The sequence below is a fragment of the Dendrobates tinctorius genome, unplaced genomic scaffold (assembly GCF_039654945.1).
Source record: "Dendrobates tinctorius isolate UK_male_01 unplaced genomic scaffold, ASM3965494v1 ptg000008l, whole genome shotgun sequence".
NCBI lineage: Eukaryota > Metazoa > Chordata > Amphibia > Anura > Dendrobatidae > Dendrobates > Dendrobates tinctorius.
Genome location: NW_027361676.1, coordinates 13,200,517 through 13,220,214, shown reverse-complemented (window position 1 = coordinate 13,220,214; position 19,698 = coordinate 13,200,517). Strand labels below are relative to the sequence as shown.

The following is a 19,698-nucleotide window of genomic DNA, read 5'->3' as shown; positions in this document are numbered from 1 at the left end:
AATTTGGCCGCGATAACAGCCGGTACACGGTACTGTGTGAGGAGCGTACACCGCTGTACGGTGTGTGAAAAAGTGAATGCTCAGTAACTCACCAGGACAAAACAATAAAATTTTGATTGCTTTGAAAAAAGCAGTTTGCTCAGCAGTGTGAAAACAGCAATGCAGCTATCAGGGAGCCTTAAAAGGCAGCCTAATAACCAACAGAGCTGATGCACCGAAATATAGCCTCCCCTTGCACTGCACAGTAACTGGTGTGTTGTACAGGCAAAATCGCTAGCAGCAGAAGTAGTTTTTGGTATCGTCTTCCCTGCCTAACGCTCTCCCTACAGAATCAGCAGCAGCAGCTCTCCCTATTCTGAGATCAGCATAAGTAACATGGAGGTCGGCGTGCACGCCCTTTTATACCCCCTGTGACGCCACACAAAATAAGCCAATCACTTGCATGCCCTTCACAAACATGGTGGTAACCGCTGCCTATGTCATCACGTTGCCCACAGTGTCCGTTCTTCCTGATTGGCTGAAAAAGGGCGCAAAAGCATCTTTTGAAACGCGACTTTGGCGCGATGGTCGCCGACTTCGTGGCCGACCTCACGCTAAGGTCGTGTTTCGTTTCATGAAACCCGACTTTGGAGAAAGTCGGCGACTTTTGAATTTTTTCGACCTGTTTCGCTCAACTCTACTTAGAATGAATGACCTTGTGTTCTGCAGTGAACCTTATTAGTGCGACATAAGCTCACTTTCTGCATTTTACCTCGCTGCTCCATAACAACATGTCTGCATTACGTAACAGACTAAATAAAGTTCCAAAGTGCACGCAACAGACAAAGATTGTCATAAATACCCTTGTATAGTTAGACATGAAATGAGAGGGAGCTCTGAGAAGGAGATCACAGGCAATATCACAGGAGAGTTAAATATTTGTGTTATTATTCAGAGTATGAAGCAAATGTCTCCGTTCTCTGCTTGCCTAGATATGAAAAGCAGTGGGTAATGGATTTTGTAGAGCAGGATACCCCCTGGCCATGTACTGCTGATTTCATCTTGTATATTGTGTCTTTCAACTTAAAGGACTGTACTGCAAACTTTAATTTAATCATATGTTTTTTTCTCTCTCTTTTTTTTTTCCTTGAGGAGAGTTATACAGAAATTCTGTACATCTGCATGCCAGGCCAGTTAAGTGTTGACAGATTGACTAGTTCTAAATCTGCAAGGAATAGCATTACAGAAGGAAAGAAAACATCAAAATTCTTGACCCCTGTAAATTTATAATGCTTTTCGTCAGCAGTGCATAAAAATATAGTAATGATTCTGCCGAGAGAAGGGAATAATGCACAATATCCCAGGGATATAGGGCTTCATTATGTTTTATAGGAGCTGGATTATTTCGTAATGCAATGCTCCCGCTGTTTCAGAGCTCAGTTGTATAGTAGGCAACACAATTACAGCAAGGGTTAATGTCTGTCTGCATTCTTGCCACATGGCATTACACTTGATGAACAGCTGGTTCTAGTTTTCTAGTACCAGCCTTAATGATTTAATGAAAACATTGGGCCATGCCAATCACCCTGCCTTATGTGTTAATGCAGCCAGCTGTCATCCATTTGGCAGGTATGGCACCAACATCAAGGAGGTGTCCTACCTCAGTGATGCCCAAATAATACCTAACAAGAGCAAATTACAACAGATGGAGGCATTTCTGGGAAGGAGATTCACAATCGTCACCTTTGGGACAATAGAAGTAAACAGCAATAAGACAATAAGTATTGGACATGCACATAGAGTTTACTTTGCCATCAGCACTGATTTATTGTTTTAGCTGTGTAATAATTTAACATCTAATTCCCGTTTATGCTTTGTTTGGATTGAAGACGACAGATACTGGATGCAACAGTAGATATATATCCAACTATACAGATCAATCTATATAATTGCTTATGAAGTAAGTGGTATACAGTATACTTGTGTATAACCCGAGTTTTTCAGCACATTTTTTGTGCTGAAAACGCCCCTCTCGGCTTATACACGAGTCAATTGTCCTAGAGGACCGGCGGGGAAAGGGGACCGGAGGAGCAGCGGGTCACAGGTGGCAGGAGCCGGCGGCTGCAGCTGTAATCGTGCCCGCTGCTAAAGAGAAATGAATTTTAATATCTCTTAGGGCAGTTTCACACGTCAGTGTCTCAGATACGTGTAGTGACGGTTTTCTCACGTACCGGAGACACTGTCACACGTAGACACATTCTCATGAATGTGTCTATGCAGATGTCAGCGTGTTTTCACGGACCGTGTGTCCATGTGCAAAACACGCTGACATGTCTGTTTTTGTGCAACAGCACGGATCACACGGACCCATACAAGTCAATGGGTCCGTGTAAACACGTATCGCACACGGATGCTGTCCGTGTGCTGTCCGTGTGCGTTTTTAAAAGTCAAAGGGTTAACATTAAAAATAATTTTTCAAAAACACGGACACGGACAGCACACGGACAGCACACGGATGGTGCACACGGACATACGGATAGCACACGGATGCCACACGGATGACCTCCGTATGCACACGGACAAACGGACACGGATAGCTCCGGTACCGGTTTTTCCGGTACCGGAATTATCTGGACATGTGAAACTGCCCTTATAGCGTGCACAGTGACACCCGCAGCCGCTGGCTTCCAGAAGACATCCTACTCACCTTCCTGCATACCCTTGCTGCATTTCGTGGGTTCCGGCGCCAGCAGAACTTCCTGCGAGCGATCACGTGGCCCCTTAGGTGCACTTGCACTTTCTCCTTTTTCCGCATACACCTCCATTTTTTCAAGAGCCTCTACACTGCTCATTGGGCATAGCACTCTATGTATATATATCACAAAACTCAAGATAAAAAGCGGACGGCACCGCTGTTACCATGTGATAGTCCATTATTGTGTTTATCCATAATAAGATACTGCTATGCAGGTACATAGTAGTTTATGAGAATCCTAAAAAAAACAGATATTAAGTTGCACACAATTCACATTTTTCATTTTAGGATAGAGAAAAGGATTTTTTTGAAAAAAGTTTTTTTGAGAGAATTTTTTTGAAAAATATATTTTTTTTTTCTTCTTGTGAGTATATTAATGGTTCAGTACAATAATAGTGAGACAGTTTGGTCTCTGGATACATATGATTGTAGATGTTTTCCATAAGAAAAAGAAAAAAATAGTAGTTTTCGATATATGAAAATAACAGTAGTCTTCGATATATGAATATGCATTGTAATTTATCTCTCTATGTAACCATTTTTCTGCTTGTGCAGTAAGTTGTATTTATGCTTTTGTATGTTGTAATGCATCTCAGCATGTTTTTAATTCACTAATGTCACTTAGGCTACTTTCACACATCAGGTTTTCGGCGTCAGGCGCGATCCGGCGTCGTGCCGGAATGCCAGATCCGGCAAATGTTTTGTAAACCTGATGTGCCGGATCCGGTTTTCTGCCGGATCCGTCTTGTTCTTGACAGACAAAACCGGATCCGTCTCATCCGGTTCATCCGTTTTTCTATCCGTTTTTCGACGGATTACGCCGGATCCGGTTTTTAAAATTGACCCTTGTGGCCTTCCGAACGGGATTGGCTACTGGAAAACTATATATAGCATGTTCCTACAGCCCTTCTTTGACAGGTTGTAGAGGAGAAAGTGCAGGTTGGAGAGAAGAGCAAGTTACTGGCGAAGATGGATGTTGTCATTGGAAATATTTTGAAGAATTTGGCGGATTTTATAGCGGAGGCGAATCGTTTGAGGGTGATTGTTCTGGAGAAGGAGAGAGCGAGACAGCAGCGCATCAGGCATCGTAGACGACGTTTGTGGATCCACCCCATCACAGCCAAGAGAATGACGCGTGGGGTCTATTCTACACTCTGCATGGACCTTCGACGAAACCCGGATAAATTTTTTGGATATGTTCTGATGAAAATGGAGAATTTTGATTACTTGGTGGAGCGCATTGCACACCTCATAAGAAAAGCGGACACCTATTGCCGCTTCTCTGTTTCACCCGCAGAGCGTCTGATGGTGACTTTAAGGTAAGCCACATTTATTGGATGTGATCGCATCAGAGCACACTTTCACTGCAATCTTGTTGGTGGTAGTTTGTATCTCCAAGTGTTATAGCTCAGTTTTGGTATGTAATGCTGTGATTTAAAACTAATTTATTGTTTTTTAATTCCCCACAGATTTCTTGCAACTGGAGAATCCCTTTTGTCACTGCATTTCCAGTACAGACTCGGGATTTCCACCATATCTGGAATTGTGAAGTACACATGCCGTGCACTGTGGGACTCCTTAGCTGAAGAGTTTTTACCAGAGCCCACAACAGAGAGGTGGATTGAAATAGCTGACAAGTTTCAACAGATATGTCAGTTTCCCAACTGCTTGGGCGCTGTGGACGGGAAACATATCCGCATTGTAAAGCCAGCTGGATCGGGATCGGAATATTTCAATTACAAGAAATATTTTTCAATTGTCCTCATGGCCATCGCTGACGCGGAATACAAATTTATTGCGGTTGATATTGGGGCATATGGCCGCTCCAATGACTCTCAAGTTTTCAAACTGTCTGCCATGGGGCGTAAACTGTATGGAAACACCTTCCAGTTCCCACCACCTAGACCGCTGCCGCAAACATCTGGTCCACCTATGCCATTTGTCTGTGTAGGGGATGAAGCCTTCCAGCTGTCAGAACACCTTTTGAAACCGTACTCTAGCAGAGGATTGACAAGACCAAAACGCATTTTTAATTACCGCCTCACAAGAGCAAGAAGAATGGTTGAATGTACCTTTGGTATTCTGACAGCCAAATGGCGGGTCCTATTGACTGCGATCAACCTCAAGACAGAAACTGTGGACGAGGTGATCAAAGCGTGCGTGGTACTCCACAATTTTGTTATCTGCAAGGAACCCATTTCCATTGAGGACACCTCTGAAGAAACCACCTTGCAAGATTACCATGACATTACCACTAGAAGTTCTGTGACGGTTTCAGTAATGAGGGACAATTTTGCACTATACTTTATGTCACCTCAAGGCAGAGTACACTGGCAGGATGACAGAGTGTGAAAGATTTGTGCCCTAACCAAACTTGTGTACCTTCTGTACCAACAGTATATACCTTTGCCAACCAAAGTTGGCTATCTTGTCATGGTCTCTATTTTTAGCTTTAGGCCTCAGGTGTGTACCTGGTTGTGTTTTATGCAAAGTATTTCACCTTTTAACAAAAGTTGTGTACATTGTTAGGAAATCACCAACAATAAACACAACTTTTCAGGTGAAATACTTTGCTTCAAACACAACCAGGAACACAACTGTGGCAAAAAGCTAAAATTTACCCACAGTTATATACCTGGTTTTGAATACCTTTTTACCTTTTAAATACCCTGTATTTAACCTTTTTTTTTTTAAACATATTTTGCCGCAGAAAGAAATGACAGACAACCAGTGTAAACAATAATTTAACTTTTATTTAAAATATTTTTTTTTGTGTAAACTGTTTTTAAAGTTAAAAACTTTTTTAATAAAGGTTTAAAACCAACCAAATGGGCATTTTTATTACAAAAAAACATTATAACTCGGTGTAGTGTGGGGTGGAAATACTGCTGGAGGGGCTGCGGGACACTTCGACAATGGGAGTGTGGAGAGAGGACTGGGATCGTGGTGGGGAAGGAACAGTTAGAGGTGATGGTGTGGAAAAAGCTACAGAATGGGTGGACATGTGGGAGGCAGAAGAGGTGGTGGGCGGTGGAGTGGAGGGTTGGGCAGGGACTGTAGGAGCAGATGATGTTGATGGAAAGTGGTACGGGGAAGGAGTTTGGTACGGGGAAGGAGTTTGGTACGGGGAAGGAGTTTGGTACGGGGAAGGTTGCTGGAAGTGGGGAGATGTCTGGTACTGGGGAGGTTGCTGGTATGTAATAGGAGGGGGAGGATGGAAAGTGGCTGGAGGGGGTGCAGGTGGAGGAACTACAGTGGTGGGAGGTGGAGGTTGGGAGGTAACCTGCTGTAGAGCACCGTGGCACGAATGCATTACATGCATCTGCTGGGTAGGAGATAGTGTTGCCATGCGCTCCACAACAGACCTGAAAAAGGTGTGGTTTGGCGAAGATCTTGCTTCTGAATGCATGGTTTGCAGAAGTGTCTTCACCTCCAGAATGCTGGAGTTGATCTGCTGAAAGCCTGCGGAGATTTGCTCTGACAAGACTTTTAGACAGTTCTGGAAAGATGCATTCAGATGCAAGAACTCTGGCGCATAACTCTTTTCCTGACCCCTCTGCCGCTGCCGCCCAGTACCCGCAGGTGTACTAGAGGTGGCAGGGGCAGAAGGGTGGGGTAAAGGGAAAGCGATCTCCTCACCAGCAGCTTCATGTAATGTAGGCGGCCACGATGCTCCTGTGCTGGTGGATGGGACAGATGGGTCGAATGTGTGGGAAGGCTGGGAAGGTGCAGATGTACCGGGGCGGTCGAAGTGTCCCTCGGTGCCAGTCTCCTCAGGGATCGCCTCAGAAGGGTCCAATTGTGCAGGCTCCCGAGTGCTGCTCACCGTGCTGTGGAATAAAGAGAAAAAAAAACAATTAAAATAGTGACATGGTATGGCCCTGGCTGAAAAAAAAAAGTTACATCTAAACATTTTTTTGTCACATGTGGTGTGTAATATTTACCTTCTGGTGAGCATTGTTTCCCGGAGGAACGACAGGGCTCGTGCGTACTTGTACTTGCTCCTGCGTCCTCCAGATCCACTCGGAGCCCGCATCTCTTTATTGAACTCCTTCTTGAAACGATCCCTCACAGACCGCCACGGCTTCACAATTCTCTCCCCTGAAACGAGAAAGGACAAAGTGGTTAGTATACAACATCAGTGTTTCCCAAACTCCAGTCCTCATGGTCCCCAGGGGTCATGTTTTCAGGATTTCCAAAGTAAATAGAAATCCTGAACACATGATCCGTGGGGACCACGAGGACTGGAGTTCGGGAAACACTGGTTTAAATCAAGCAACCGGTACTGTATATACTTACGCTCTTTAATCTGGGCCCGAGCTTCGAGGTCCTCCCAGCGGTCCACAAGGAGCGAACAGATTTCCTCCCAGAGTCGTCGGGTAACGATAAGGTCAGCATGGCGGAGGTCAGCCATATTCCAGAGCGGCTCCCTTTCTCTGACGAGATCGATGAGGTGGTCCACATCGAGTCCTCCATCCTCACCGTCAGAGTCGGGAGCACGCTGTGAAGGCTGTTAAAGAAAAAGACAAAAATAACATAATTATCCTCCACAAAAGAAATGAAATAAAAAGTGCAAAAAAACAAAGCAAAAATATTTATACTTACACGCTGGTGACCGCCGCGTTGCTGTCGCCGACGACCCTGGGAGGCACTGCGAGGACCTTTTGGCCGAGCACCAGATTGGGAAGACTAGAGAAGAAAACAAAAAATGTTATGTCTTTGGATGTAGGCATTTGTTTGCTGTGTGTGGTCTGCAGAACATTGTTTTCTATGTGTTGTGTGTAGTGTGATGTTGTGTTTCTGCGTTTGATGCAAAAAAACTTACCAATTGTGAGCCCACTCCAAGTGTCTGTCCACCCCTTCCTTCTTCTTCTGAGAGCTCCTCTTCATCTTGTGAATCCTGTTTTGAAATAAAAGGCAATGAATAGACATATATTACAGAGATGATGGATTTTGGAAATAAAAACTTACCGTCAAACGCTGACGATGCGAGGGAGGGCTCCCAGAAGATGATGTGCTGTCTTCCTGGTGGCCACACTCCATGCCTGTGGGTGGTGTTCCAGCTGCTGCCATTGCTGCTGCTGCTGCATCTATTGGGCGGCTGTTGAATAAAGAGAAACAAAGGGCCAATGAATATCTTGATATTCAATAGCCCTAGTTTGGAGGAATGGGGGATTTGATAATTACCGTCTCTCATCTGCTGCTGGACTCCCCTCCCGTTCCTCAGCATGTTCCCTTTGCTGCTCCATTTGGGGTGGTGGTGCTGCTGATGGTGCTGCAGATGTCTGCTGCCTTCTCCTGCTCCTGGTTCTTGGCTTGGGTGGCATGTTGGGTGTGGCTGAGGGTCCCACTGTCTTGCTTTTATATATGTCTTGTGGGCAGAGCTACTGAGCATGCTCAGACCAAAAAAAACGGATCCGGCTACCGGATCCGGCTGTCGCCGGATCAGGCGCATTGCGGCGCTCATAGGCTTTCATTGTATGAAAAAGCCGGACACGCCGGATCCGGCGTGTCCGGCTTTTTCGCCGGAGACAAAAAAACGTTAAAGTAGCCGTTTTTTTCCAGACGCCGGATCGCGTCACATTGCCGGATCCGGCGAAAATCGGATGAAACGCATGGCCATCCAGCTTGATCCGGCTCTAATGCAAGTCAATGGGGGGAAACCGGATCCGGCATTGCATTTCGCCGGATCCGGTTTCTGTCAAAAGCGCCGGATCGCGCCTGACGGCGAAAACCTGATGTGTGAAAGAGGACTGTGGTTTTCCATTTTTAAACAGGTAGGTAAGCTTTAAAGAAAAAACAGTCAGCTTGAAAAATGCTAAGAAATATATGGTCAGTGGGTATAGAATAGGAAAAACTAAACATACTGATAATTATGTTTATGGGAAGAGATCAATAGAACTTGCAAATTATTCATTTAACTAGAAATAGGCCCGATGCTATCACATCGGAAGTGCAGTGAAATTAACAGGTGACGTATATCTGTCACTTGCCCAGGCGCAGTTCGTGGCCGTAAGGCTGTAACTGCAGCTGCATAAGTGAAACATACACGTCACCGCTATTCCCCACGCAGGCGCAGTAAGACACACACATACATACACATACAGTTGTGGCCAAAAGTATTGGCACCCCTGCAATTCTGTCAGATAATACTCAGTTTCTTCCTGAAAATGATTGCAAACACAAATTCTTTGGTATTATTATCTTCATTTAATTTGTCTTAAATGAAAAAACACAAAAGAGAATGAAACAAAACATTGATCATTTCACACAAACTCCAAAAATGGGGCAGACAAAAGTATTGGCACCTTCAGCCTAATACTTGGCTGCACAACCTTTAGCCAAAATAACTGCGACTAACCGCTTCCGGTAACCATTAATGAGTTTCTTACAATGCTCTGCTGGAATTTTAGACCATTCTTCTTTGGCAAACTGCTCCAGGTCCCTGATATTTGAAGGGTGCCTTCTCCAAACTGCAATTTTTAGATCTCTCCACAGGTGTTCTATGGGATTCAGGTCTGGACTCATTGCTGGCCACCTTAGAAGTCTCCAGTGCTTTCTCTCAAACCATTTTCTAGTGCTTTTTGAAGTGTGTTTTGGGTTATTGTCCTGCTGGAAGACCCATGACCTCTTAGGGAGACCCAGCTTTCTCACACTGGGCCCTACATTATGCTGCAAAATTTGTTGGTAGTCTTCTGACTTCATACAGCCATGCACACGGTCAAGCAGTCCAGTGCCAGAGGCAGCAAAGCAACCCCAAAACATCAGGGAACTTCTGCCATGTTTGACTGTAGGGACCATGTTGTTTTCTTTGAATGCCTCTTTTTTTTTTCTCCTGTAAACTCTATGTTGATGCCTTTGCCCAAAAAGCTCTACTTTTGCCTCATCTGACCAGAAAACACTCTTCCAAAACATTTTAGGCTTTTTCAGGCAAGTTTTGGCAAACTCCAGCCTGGCTTTTTTATGTCTCGGGGTAAGAATAGGGGTCTTCCTGGGTCTCCTACCATACAGTCCCTTTTCATTCAGATGCCGATGGATAGTACGGGTTGACACTGTTGTACCCTCGGACTGCAGGGCAGCTTGAACTTGTTTGGATGTTAGTCGAGGTTCTTTATCCAACATCCGCACAATCTTGCGTTGAAATCTCTTGTCAATTTTTCTTTTCCGTCCACATCTAGTGAGGTTAGCCACAGTGCCATGGGCTTTAAACTTCTTGATGACACTGTGCACGGTAGACACAGGAACATTCTGGTCTTTGGAGATGGACTTGTAGCCTTGAGATTGCTCATGCTTCCTCACAATTTGATTTCTCAAGTCCTCAGACAGTTCTTTGGTCTTCTTTCTTTTCTCCATGCTCAATGTGGTACACACAAGGACACAGGACAGAGATAGAGTCAACTTTAATCCATGTCAACTGGCTGCAAGTGTGATTTAGTAATTGCCAACACCTGTTAGGTGCCACAGGTAAGTTACAGGTGCTGTTAATTACACAAATTAGAGAAGCATCAAATGATTTTTCGAACAGTGCCAATACTTTTGTCCACCCTCTTTTTTATGTTTGGTGTGGAATTATATCCAATTTGGCTTTAGGACAATTCTTTTTGTGTTTTTCATTTTAGACAAATTAAAAGAAGATAATAATACCAAAGAATTTGTGTTTGCAATCATTTTCAGGAAGAAACTGAGTATTATCTGACAGAATTGCAGGGGTGTCAATACTTTTGGCCACAACTGTATATACACACACATACATATATACATATACATTCTCACATACATATACACACCCCTTCCTGGAATATAACACCTCAGGCCGCAGCTCTCCCGCTCTCAGTTTTGCCCTCACCTCACACTGTGGACTCAGCATGGGCTGCTGTAGGTGTATTCATAACGTGAGAAAACTACCAGTCCTGTCATGCACTGAGATGTTTCCTGCTTCCTCACACTGAGAGGACGTGACTCAGTGACATTAGTCATTGCCAGGCTGAGGAAGACATTTCCCTCTGTTGGTCCACGGGCCGCGGTTATGTCAAACGTAGACAAACTACATATACCGGCATGCATCTCTATGTTGTCATCATAACGATCAACCTATGTAAAAAACTTTACCAAAAGCAGGAAGACAACGTATGGGCACGGAATGCTGGGATTTGTAGTCTTGCTGCTGGTTTAGTGGCCAGGAGGCATGAAGGGTTGACAGGGCTGATGCTGGCACCAGGGTAGGTGTAGTGTGTGAGGAGTGTTGGGCCGCTCCTCTGCCGCAGCTATTTTATGAGGGCGCAGTTTGTGGCCTGGCGGCACGTCACCGCTATTCCTGCCCATGCATAGTAACGACGTGGCTGTTACGGCACCTGAGCGGGAATCGCGGAGACGTGTATGTCACTTGCGCAGGCGCAGTTCGTGGCCGCGGTGCCTTATGGGATTTGGGGACAGCGGCCACTGGCAAGTATATATGTAGAAGATACACACACGCAGTCTATGACATTGACACTCTATGACACTGACTGCCACTCACACTGCCTCCTCACTGTGCACAGACCTGTACAGTCCCCATTGTGCTGACAACGGGCAGTAAGGAGTCCTCAAGTCAGTGTGATGGAGCCACATTACAGCCTGTACACGCCATTTGCAGAGGAGGCGGGGAGACCCCACCGTACGGTGGCTGCAGACCTTCACACTCACCTGTAGCCACCGCTATTTACGATCCCTGTAACGGAAAAGTCGTTTAATAGAGCAGAGGGAGCCCCAGGTCTGTCAGGACTTGCACACCGGAAGTTAGATGATAATAAACTTCCTCTCTGCGTTCCAAGCCTCACTATCACTGATGGCAGCTGGGCTGAAAGACCTGTGATGACGTCAGGACCATGTGACATGTGTGGGTGGAGTCTGACTTCTGGCTGTGCTGCACTGTAGTCACATAAGGCCTATGTGCGTGGAAATATACTGACTGCCTGGTGTGAACTGACCTCTGGCTAGTAACATGATAAAGCCTTTCATATTTGGTGTGCTACCATTTTCTATTAAATATGTAAGTTGCCTTTTGGTATGCACCTATTCAGACTAGTTCTAGATGTGCCGTCAGTTTTTCTATTACTTGTATACTGTTTTTCTGACTGAGCACTCCGCCCTTCATCAAGTGGTGATTTTAATCGCATTCAATCACAAGTTTTGGTTCCTATCGTCCTATATATACAGGCTTTATCATGTTACTAGCCAGAGGTCAGTTCACACCAGGCAGTCAGTATAGGGACCCATTCAATCTGAGATCACCTTGTCGTTGGTGAATGGGCTCACATCTTTTGGCCAAATTTTGTGCTAAGTATCTCATATGTTTTTCTAGATTACAAAAGCCATTATGCTATTCATGTTTCACTTATTTCATATTTGATATGCCTTACAAAAGCCATTATGAAATGTATTACTAAAGCCATTTTGCTATTCGTATTTCACATATTTCATATTTGGTGTGCTACCATTTTCTATTTAATATGTAAGTTACCTTTTGGTATGCACCTATTCAGACTAGTTCTAGATGTGCCGTCAGTTTTTCTATTACATGGATTTGTATTCAGCCACAAGAGTCAACACTTTGTAGGACCATCTTTCACTGCAATTACTGAGAATTGCTTTTCATAGACACTCTCCATCCAATCTCATTGAGCTAGAGCTAGTTTGCAAAGAAAAATGGGAAAAAAGTTCAGCCTTTAGATGTGCAATGCTGGTAAGGACATACCCAAAAGACTTGCAGAATTAATTACAGTGAAAGGTTAAAATAATTAAAAAAAAATCTGTAATTTCCTTTACACTTCAAAAATGCTTGCTATGTAATGTTTGTATATCACATAAAATCCTAATAAAATATATTTACATTTGTGGAAGTAAAAAAATGTAGAAAAGTTCATGGGGTATGAATACCCTCAAGATACTGTATCTGGGTATTATCACTTGGGAAACAGTGCAAAGTCTACAGAAAAAAACTGAAAGGATATATACAAGGTGTAGAAGTACCTTCACCTACATGACAACTAGGTTACAATGACTTCTATGATGGCACAAAGTGCTAGAAAGGGTTAGAAAGAAGGACAGTTTGTTTTATTAAGTATACCATATGAAAATGAGTAAACAAATCTACTTATTATTCAAAAATAGAAGATTTTTGTTTCACAATGAGGAGATCTCATTTACAGTACTGGCAAAAATTAAGAGACCACTGCTCAGTTTTATAAAAATCAGCTTCTCTATATGTCTGACAGCCATTCCATTCCATTCCAGTGTCAGCTGAATTCCAACCAGAGTACACCTCATTCTACTTAATGTGCTTCTGATTAGGTGATCACCTGAACCAAATCTTATTTAACAGAGGAAAGTATAAGTCTATGTGCACACGCTGCGGTTTTTGCTGCGGATCCGCTGCAGTTTTGACCGTAACGGATCTGCAGCAGTTCTGCAGACAGTGTACAGTAGTATGTAAGTCTATGAGATTTACAATCTGCTGTGCACATGCTGCGGATTTTTAACTGCGGAAAAGCTGTAGTTTTGAATCCGCAGAGAGAAATGACATGTCACTTCTTTTCTGCGGATTCTGCTGCGGTTTACCAACTCCTCCATTGCAGAGGTGATAAACCGCAGGCCAATCCGCAGGTCATTTTACCTGCGGCTTTACCTGCGGTTCCGCAGATAAAAATCCGCAGACCAATCCGTAGCGTGTGCACATAGCCTAAAAAACCTTCTGTGGTGTTCACAATCCTCTTGCAATAGGACAAACTGGATGGCAAAACAAGTGCTATTAATATCCCAAAAGTAATAGGAATTAAATAATAACTTTTAACCATGTCAAAGGAGTTGAAAAGAAAAGTCCTGAGTGAGGAAAAGAAGCACTTAATTCTGGCTTTACTAGCAGAGGGATACAGTGAGCGTCATGTTGCCTCCATCCATAAAATTTCTAAGTTGGCAGTCCAATACAACAAGGTCAAGCAGCAGACATTGGGTACATGAAAGCTACAGACCGGCAGAGTGCGAAAACGACTCTCCACTGACCATGATGACCGTCATGTTATTCGAATGTCACTCAGCAACCACAGGATGACATCAAGTGACCTACAAAAGGAATGGCAAATGGCAGCTGGGGTGAAAAGCACGGCAAGAACAGTTCATAACAGGCTCCTAAAGGCAGGGCTCAAGTCATGTAAAGGTAGAAAAAAGCCTTTCATCAATGAGAAGCAAAGGAGAGCCAGGCTGAAGTTTGCCAAAGACCATAAGGATTGGACCATAGAGGACTGGAGTAAGGTAATCTTCTCTGATGAGTCTAATTTTCTGGTTTGCTCAACACCTGGTCGTCTAATAGTTAGACGGAGACCTGGAGAGGCGTACAAGCCACTGTCTTTCACCCACTGTGAAATTTGGTGGAGGATCGGTGATGATCTGGGGATGCTTCATGAAGACTGGAATGGGGCAGGTTAGTCTTTGCGAAGGACGTATGAATCAAGCCGCATACAAGGTTATCCTGGAAAAACAGTTGATTTCTTCTGCTCAGGCAATATTACCCAACTCTGAGGACTGGTTTTTACAGCAGGACAATGTGCCATGCCACACAGCTAGGTCAATCAATGTGTGCATGTAGGACCACCACATCAAATCCCTGTCATGGCCAGCCCAATCTCCAGACCTGAACCCCATTGAAAACCTCTGGAATGTAATCAAGAGGAAGATGGATAGTCACAAGCCATCAAACAAAGAAGAACATGCTTAAATTTTTGTACCAGGAGTGGCATACGGTCACCCAAATGCAGTGTGAAAGACTGATGGCAAGCATGCCAAGACGCATGAAAGCTGTGATTAAAAATCATGGTTATTCCACAAAATATTGATTTCTGAACTCTTCCTGAGTTAAAACATTAGTATTGTTGTTTCTAAATAATTATGAATAATGATGAGCGAGTATACTCGTTGCTCGGGTGTCCTCCGAGTATTTTGTAGTGCTCGGAGATTTAGTTTTCATCATCTTAGATGTATGATTTGCGACTGCTAGACAGGCTGAATACATGTGGAATGCCTGTTTCTTAGGGAATTCCCACAAGGGGAGTCACCTTGAAAAAGCGACTAGGGTCGATGCGAACCGCGTGTTGGGGGCATTGTATCTTCTTCCTGGGTGCCCGTGCATATTTTCCTTGGTAAGCGCTTACCAGTGACAGTGCAACTTCCCCCATTTGGGACAATTTATATGGTGGTTGCTATGTCAGGCGTACTATTCTTCTTCAGAAGGGTTGCCACACTATGTGGCTTACACTGTTGTTAATCCTATGGGTATGGGCGTTTATGCATGGGTTATTTACCCCCATTTATTGTGTGTCCTATGTTTTTGCTTTGATGCTTTTTATTCAATTTATAATGATTGTGACTTAATAAAATGACTATATATTTTTTATAAATATCATAATCCGTTACTCCTGTTGTTCTCCTTTGGATATTATGCATATGGAGTGGAATATATATTAATATGGCGGGACATCGCTATATGTCCACCATACTTTCCTACTAAGGTATTTGGCACTTTCTTTGTTCTAAGAGGTAGTAGTGGCAGACACTATAACAGCTTTTAAAAATGGTCTGGATGCTTTTCTGACAACAAATGACAGTGTGAGTTATAAATAATCTAGCAATAGAAAATGTATGACTGGTGGAGAAACGATGAACTTAATAAACCTAGATCATTTTTCAACCTATATAACTATGTAGCTATATGAGCAGCACTTCAGAAATTAGGGGTCTTCGCTGAGTCTCCTAATTGTTTATATCACCTTTGTTCCACTCCCACATTTTACAATCTTATTTGTCGCTTATATCACTTTTTCTCTCTCCAATAACTGTTTATGACCTTTTACATCAACCAATCCGGGACATTAAAGACTCACTGATTGTGCTCATACAAGCATTTTATGCCCACTAATATGATTTTCCCATGCGCTTAGAGCATAATTTTGTTAGCAGCACATCTCCTTGCTATTACGGAGCAATGTGCTGCCGACAACATTGATTTTTACATAAAACAATGATTTTTTTACATAAAAACTATTGCACATGATAAACCTCGAGTAATTATCATCCTGTTTAGACAAACTAATAGTTGGAAACCAGCGTTCCTATTCTCTTTTGCAAATTATGGGCTTATCTAACTAACTTACTCCTGGCAGAAAATGTTATAAGGGTAAGCTTTATTGCATATAAGATTATGATCTCACAAACTCAATTCTAAGTAAATAAATCTGCTGCCCCTGCTGTGGCTCCATAGTCACGACCGGGTCTAAGCAGAGAACAATATAGCCCTTGCTTGCTGTACTTTTTAGCTTTTATATCATTTTAATATCTACATTTGAGTGGTGGACATATTAATGCAGAAAATTAACTTGAACATCCGGAGCAGAAATTCAAAATCTGTACAAAGATTCCATCCGTTTGCCATTGATATTATTCTGGTGTCTTAAATAGTAACATAGTAACATAGTTATTAAGGTTGAAGGGAGACTTTAAGTCCATCTAGTTCAACCCATATCCTGTCCTAACCTGCCCTAACATGTTGATCCAGAGGAAGGCAAAAAAAACCCATGTGGCAAACAGTAAGCTTCACATTGGGGAAAAAAAATTCCTTCCCGACTCCACATACGGCAATCAGACTAGCTCCCTGGATCAACGCAATATTAAGGAAACTAGTTTATATACCCTGTAATATTATACTTTTCAAGAAAGGCATCCAGTCCCTTCTTAAATTTTAGTAGGGAATCACTCATTACAACATCATATGGCAGAGAGTTCCATAGTCTCACTGCTCTTACAGTAAAGAATCCGCGTCTGTGAGTATGCTTAAACCTTCTTTCCTCCAGACGTAGAGGATGCCCCCTTGTCCCCGTCACAGGTCTAAGAGTAAAAAGATCATTAGAAAGGTCTTTGTACTGTCCCCGCATATATTTATACATTGTAATAAGATCACCCCTAAGCCTTCGATTTTCCAAACTAAATAACCCCAAGTGTAATAACCTGTCTTGGTATTGCAGACCCCCTAGTTCCCTAATAACCTTGGGCGCTCTTCTCTACACCCGCTCCAGTTCAGCTATGTTTTTCTTATACACCAGAGACCAGAACTGTACACAGTATTCTCAGTGTGGTCGCACTAGTGACTTATATAGAGGTAAAATTATGTTCTCCTCATTAGCATCTATGCCTCTTTTAATGCATCCCATTATTTTATTTGCCTTTGCATCAGCTGCCTGACACTGGCCACTAAATGTGAGTTTGTCATCCACCCATACACCCAGGTCTTTTTCAGTGACAGTTTTGCCCAGTGTTTTACAATTAAGCACAGAATTATACATCTTGTTCGTTCTACGCAAGTGCATGACCTTACATTTATCCGCATTAAAGCTCATTTGCCATTTATCAGCCCAAGCTTCTAGTTTACATAAATCCCCCTGTAATATAAAATTGTCCTCCTCTGTATTGATTACCCTGCATAGTTTAGTGTCATCTGTAAATATTGAAATTCTACTCTCTATGCCCCCTACAAGGTCGTTAATAAATATGTTAAAAAGAAGCAGGCCCAATACTGACCCCTGTGGTACCCCACTGCTCACCGTGACCCAGTCCGAGTGTGCTCCATTAATAACCACCCTTTGTTTCCTATCCCTGAGCCAGCTCTTAACCCACCTACACATATTTTCCCCTATCCTCATTGTTCTCATTTTATGTATCAACCTTTTGTGTGGCACCATATCAAAAGCTTTTGAAAAGTCCATGTACACCATGTCCACTGCATTCCCTTGGTCCAGTCCTGAACTTACCTCTTCATAATAGCTTATCAGATTAGTCTGACAGGAACGGTCCCTTGTAAACCCATGTTGATATTGGGTCATGAGGTTATTATTCTCCAGATACTCCAGTATAGTATCGCTTAGAAAACCCTGCAGGATTTTATCTACAGTTGAGGTTAAATTTACTGGCCTATAATTTCCAAGTTCAGTTTTTGTCCCCTTTTGAATATTGACACCACATTTGCTATATGCCAGTCCTGTGGTACAGACCCTGTTATTATGGAATCTTTAAAGATTAAAAATAATGGTCTATCTATGACTGTGCTTAATTCCTGCAGTACTCGGGGGTGTATCCCATCCGGGCCCGGGGATTTGTCAATTTTAGTGATTTTTAGACGCCGCCGTACTTCCTGCTGGGTTAAGCAGGTGACATTTAATGAAGAATTTTTCTCCTTGATCATGTTATCCGTCATGGGATTTTCTTGTGTAAATACTGTTGAAAAAAAATCATTTAGCATATTGGCTTTTTCCTCATCCTCATCCACCATTTCACCCAGACTATTTTTAAGGGGGCCAACACTATCGTTTTTTAGCTTCTTACTGTTTATGTAGTTAAAGAATATTTTAGGATTATTTTTACTTTCTCTGGCAATGAGTCTCTCTGTCTCAATCTTTGCTGTCTTGATTGGCTTTTTACAGAATTTATTTAATCTTCTGTATTTAGTTAATGCCTCATCACTACCTACTTGCTTTAATTCTCTAAATGCTTTATTTTTATCTCTTATTGCACCCCTTACAGATCTATTAGCCATAGTGGTTTCCTCCTATTTCTCGCATGGTTATTCCCATACGGTATATATTGTGCACAGGTCCTATTCAGGATGCTAATAAACGTCTCCCATTTTCTTTGTGTATTTTTATGTCTCAGGATATCGTCCCAGTTAATTGCACCAAGATCATCTCTCATCCGTTGGAAATTTGCCTTCCTGAAGTTTAGTCTCCTTGTAACCCCTCTACTACACATCTTATTAAAGGATACATGAAAACTTATTAATTTGTGATCACTATTACCCAAGTGACCCCCAACCCTTACATTTGATATGCGGTCTGGCCTGTTGGTTAATATTAGGTCTAGCAGTGCCCCCCCCTCTTGTTGGGTCCTGAACCAGTTGTGAAAGGTAATTGTCTCTCATAGTTGTCAAAAACCTATTACCTTTGCTGGAACTGCAGGTTTCGGTTCCCCAATGTATTTCATATATGGCAGAGAAATCAGTATTTTGTTTTATTTTCCTTTATGTTTTAGGACATGGAAGGGATCAGTGGTAAATTCAGATTGTTCCTGGAGATCCTGTCCTTGGGGGGTCCTATAACGGATGGGTCACTTGGTGCATTGCTTGCCATCTCCTAAAATAATACCTGTATATAGTAAGTACTGGTGGTTTTATACTTAGAACACGTTAAAGGAATTGATATGGAAGAAAAATACAAGAAAATTCACTGATATTGTTCTCACACAATCATGATGGTTACACATTACTCTAATATAATATCGACTTTCCCATGTCTGATCTTTTCCTCCTAGGAATTCCTTACAAGCTGATGCAGAGCATACTGTACACAGCTGCTTCATATAGACAGTTGTGCAAACATATGTTATTCAAGTTGAACATATTGTATAGGCAGTGACACATTTCATTGAATTGCAATAAATGAAGAAACCTCTATATAAATACTTCATATTATTATGGTGTTATATTAGTTTAATTTTGTTTCATATTTCAAAAGTTTGATGTGCATTGAATAGGACAGTGTGAATATGCTAGTGGTTAACCCCTTCACTGTCCTTAGTATATGTATATACGTATAATTCCATGTATGTGTTACAGCATTAAAGGGGTTGTCTGGTCTTCTGATAAAAGTCTACAGTCACTGTGACTGCAGACTTTTGACAGCAGCATTATGCATGCTGTCATGATCATATGTATAACTTGTGAGAGTGGTTGGTTACATGACCGCACATATGCAATTTACATACTTCCAGCCACATTCCGACTAGACATGCCTCGCTCCTTTCAGTACTAATGAATTGAAGGATGTTGAGTAAGTTTAGTCGGCAAGTGTCTAAATGTATGCAGTTGCATACCTGTAATCATGTGACCACCC

The 19,698-nt window shown here is 42.6% G+C and overlaps 2 long non-coding RNA genes across 3 annotated transcripts in view; one reads left to right on the top strand and one right to left on the bottom strand.

The window, feature by feature from the left end:
- Nucleotides 1-11,607, bottom strand: part of LOC141090203 (uncharacterized) — an 88,736-nt gene extending 77,129 nt beyond the window's left edge. Inside the window, exon 1 of the long non-coding RNA XR_012232393.1 lies at nt 11,417-11,607. This is a non-coding gene — a long non-coding RNA (uncharacterized lncRNA). The remainder of the gene's footprint in view (nt 1-11,416) is intronic.
- The window catches only part of LOC141090221 (uncharacterized), a 117,925-nt gene that overhangs the window by 63,087 nt on the left and 35,140 nt on the right, over nt 1-19,698 (top strand). The window contains exon 2 of one of the 2 annotated variants that reach the window (XR_012232396.1): nt 18,839-18,960. The exons of the other annotated variant lie outside the window; for it this stretch is intronic. This is a non-coding gene — a long non-coding RNA (uncharacterized lncRNA). The remainder of the gene's footprint in view (nt 1-18,838; nt 18,961-19,698) is intronic. 2 annotated transcript variants of the gene reach the window in all.